The 3812-nt window shown below is 37.7% G+C and overlaps 1 pseudogene; it reads left to right on the plus strand.

The window, feature by feature from the left end:
* The first annotated feature begins 264 nt into the window (after positions 1–264).
* Positions 265–1048, plus strand: LOC486878 (annotated as a pseudogene).
* The last annotated feature ends 2764 nt before the right edge of the window (positions 1049–3812 follow it).

Genomic DNA, 3812 nt, shown 5'->3' on the forward strand with positions numbered 1-3812 from the left:
AACAGGGTTTTCAAACTCACCACTACTGGCATTTGGATCTGGATTGGAGGGTTGGTGGGGAGTCCCATTCAGGATATTTTAGCAGCATCCCTGCCAGTAGCACCTTCACAGTTGGGACAATAAAAAATGTCTGTGGACATCGTCAAATGTCCATAGGGGGCAAAATCACCCCTAGTGGAAAACCACTGATCAGTCAATGTATTAGAAATTATTTTACTTTTTTTTTTTTTTTTTTTTTTACCTTTTGGCTCCCAGAGCAGCACCATGGCGGTCAGCAAGAACAAGCACCTTACGAAAGGCGGCAAAAAGGGAGCCAAGAAGAAAGTGTTTGATCTATTTTCTAAGAAAGATTGGTATGATGTGAAAGCACCAGCTATTTTCGATATAAGAAAAATTGGAAAAACACTAGTCACAAGAACTCAAGGAACCAAAATTGCATCTGATGGTCTCAAGGATCACGTTTTTGAAGTTAGCCTTGCTGATCTGCACAATGATGAAGTTGCATTTAGAAAATTCAAGCTAATTACTGAGGATGTGCAGGGCAAAAACTGCCTGACAAATTTCCATGACCCATGACAAAATGTGCTCCATGGTCAAAAAATGGCAGACCATGATTAAAGCTCATGTTGATGTAAAGACTACCGATGGTTATTTGCTTCATCTATTTTGTGTTGGTTTTACTAAAAAATGCAATAATCAGATTTGGAAGACCTCTTATGCTCAGCACCAACAGGTCTACCAAATCCGGAAAAAGATGATGGAAATCATGACCCGAGAGGTGCAGACAAATGACTTGAAAGAAGTGGTCAATAAATTGATTCCAGACAGCATCAGAAAGGATATAGAGAAAGCTTGGCAGTCTATTTATCCACTCCATGATGTCTTCATTAGAAAAGTAAAAATGCTGAAGAAGCCCAAGCTTGAATTGGGAAGACTCATGGAGCTTCATGGCGAAGGTAGTAGTTCTGGAAAAGCTACTGGGGATGAGACCGGTGCTAAAGTTGAATGAGCTGATGGATATGAACCACCGCTCCAAGAATCTGTTTAAAATTCAGACATTTAATGGTGACAAATAAAAACATATTTGTGATGTTTTTTTTAAAAAATAAATTATTTTAGAAGGTAAAAATCAAAAGGATTTGGTGGTGGGTTAATAAAGAGAGGTAAAAGAGAAGGAAGAATCAAGGATGTTCCTGAATTTCTTACTATAGTTAGAGATAGTGGTGCCCTTCACTGACATGAGTGAAGAAAGAATGGAAACGTGTTTCTGCTCTAATGATTTTTTTTCCTGAAATGTAAATGCCCAACACACACAGTGCTTAGTGCTAAAAAAAACTGCACAGAATTGTCTGACAAAATCCCATACTTCTGAGTCACGGGGAGAAGTGGCATGAAGAAAAGTCAAGCTCTCCTCTCTGGTACTTCCTAAACCCTGGGCAATTTCTATTGCCACTCCGTCACTAATTGGCTCATTTGTGTTTTGAACAAGCCCTCCCTCTAAACATACATTTAACCACAACCTGAGCATTTTAAAACTAACACCAGAGAAGAATGTGATGAGGCAAATCCTGCCACTGCTCCCAGGGTAAATGATAGATAGAAGGTATAAGGTAGACAGGAAGTGTATACTCTGGAAAAGAGATACTGGCCAGGCTGCATCAGCCATGATCCAAAAAACCTGAACTTGCCCAGTGCTAGAGCAAAAGAGGAACTGAATGGAATCAAATTGAAAAAAAGCCATCTTACTTCATGAAACCCTGACTGAGGTTTAGATGAAAAGATCTCCAGCTGGGTTTCTGGGATATCTGTTGTTGATATTCAGGAGGAGATGCCCTGTTCTCTGGAGATGCCAGTTACAGGAAAATGAACAGCCTATCTTAGTCTAGAGGTGGAAATATAGATCATCCCAGAAAATGGACTGGTAGGGGCAAATCAGGAAAATCTGTTCTAGTGCTCACTCCGAAAGATTTACAGATGGTAGAAACAAAAGCTTCCTCTAGAAACTAGTTTTCTCTAATCAGTGACCTGAAGGAGCAGCCCTAAGCATTCTGTGATGATAACCAGTATGTTCCACCATTTTTGAGAAGCACCCAAACCCCCTAAACACAACCTATCCCTCTCAACTCCCTTTCTCCTTGCAAATCTCCACCCTACCACCTTAGACCAGTCCTGGACAGAATAAGCATAAACCTAAGCATTAGGTTTTATAGCTTTGTAGGAGAATTCAGCTTAATGCTCCCCCCCCAAAAAAAGTAATGGTCAATTTAAGTCTACTGAACCCTAAGACCAAAATCTGTCCACAACCAGCCACAGAATAAAAAATTGCTTATTTCCCACTAAGAGATTATTTCACTCCTGGCTTCTCTTGAGTCCCAGCCTAACTCCATGATATCTGAAAGATGAATTTTCACTAAATTTTTCATCAAGCCCGGGGCCAAAGGCAGGAGCTAAACCACTGAGCCACCCAGGGATCCCCTAATGAATAGTTTTAAAGTAAAGGAAAACGATTTGCAATAGGCATTACCTCCTTATTCTTTGGAAACTGGACCATTTTACAGTAGTGTTGATAATAAACCACAATTTATTGAGCTCCTACTATGTATTGAGAATTTAATATGATCTGAATCCTCCCAACAACCACAGTACAGAAGAAACTGGTGCTTAGAGAGTTGAAGTATGTAACTTAAGTTTGCACATTAATTCTGCACAGATTTCCTCTCTGCTCAGTTATAATAGCAGCTGACTCATGCTGCTACTCTGTCTGCTACACATTTATTAAATGTGTATGATTTTATCCCTACTGAATAGACAGGGAAATGGAATCTCAGAAAAGTTAAGAATTTTGTACTGGATATCACAACCTCAAATGGATTTGAACCCAGATAGTTTTAATTGTCTTAAAGGGCCCTTCTTTCCAGAGATGTGCAGACTTGAAATTTTAGAACAAACTGAGCATTTAATTTGAATCGACCACTTTTTTTCTGGAAGAGGAAAAATGGGGAATCCTTCATAATTCCCACAAGTTTTAGAATACAAAATATGGGACCAGGTTACATTTTTATGGAAATTCTGGGCTAATTAGTAAAAATGGCTGAATGTTATTTCCTGCATTTAATCTAACATTTTCAGGCTTAACTTTCACATTTCAAATATTTTATAGTGTATGTAGAACAGACTTTTATGATCACATTTCTTGTCCCAGTTGCTTCCTTGATCATGATACTGAAATAACTACACTTGGTTGAAACATGGAAAGGATTTGCAAACAATATCCAAGTAAATAATACACTGGATCTACAGTGTTAGGGAATGCTTTAAAGGAGATGACTGAGAAATTTAGTTATATTAAGGGGAGAGGGGAGATTATCACATCAGGCCCACCCTGAATTCCAAGGCAAGAATATAAATATATACCTTTAAGCCATTTATCCAAGTATTTTAAATGATTTATTTAAATTTAAAAGTCAAAATATAAATTACAAAAATGAAAATTAAAAATTCAAATAATAATTTTTAAATAAAGCCAAAATTGTTTCCTTTTTTATTTTAATTAAATCTTTCATAATATTTTATATCAAAAATTAGGGGCAACCCGGGTGGCTTAGCAGTTTAGCACCACCTCCCAGCCCAGGGTGTGATCCTGGAGACCCAGGATCGAGTCCCACATAGGGTTCCCTGCATGAAGCCTGCTTCTCTTTCTGCCTCTCTCTCTCTCTCTCTCTCTCTGTGCCTCTCATGAATAAATAAATAAAGTCTTAAAATAATAATAATAATAATAATAATAATAATATTTTATATCAAAAATTGTAATT

Source organism: Canis lupus, chromosome 28 (genome assembly GCF_011100685.1).
Source record: "Canis lupus familiaris isolate Mischka breed German Shepherd chromosome 28, alternate assembly UU_Cfam_GSD_1.0, whole genome shotgun sequence".
Taxonomy (NCBI): domain Eukaryota; kingdom Metazoa; phylum Chordata; class Mammalia; order Carnivora; family Canidae; genus Canis; species Canis lupus.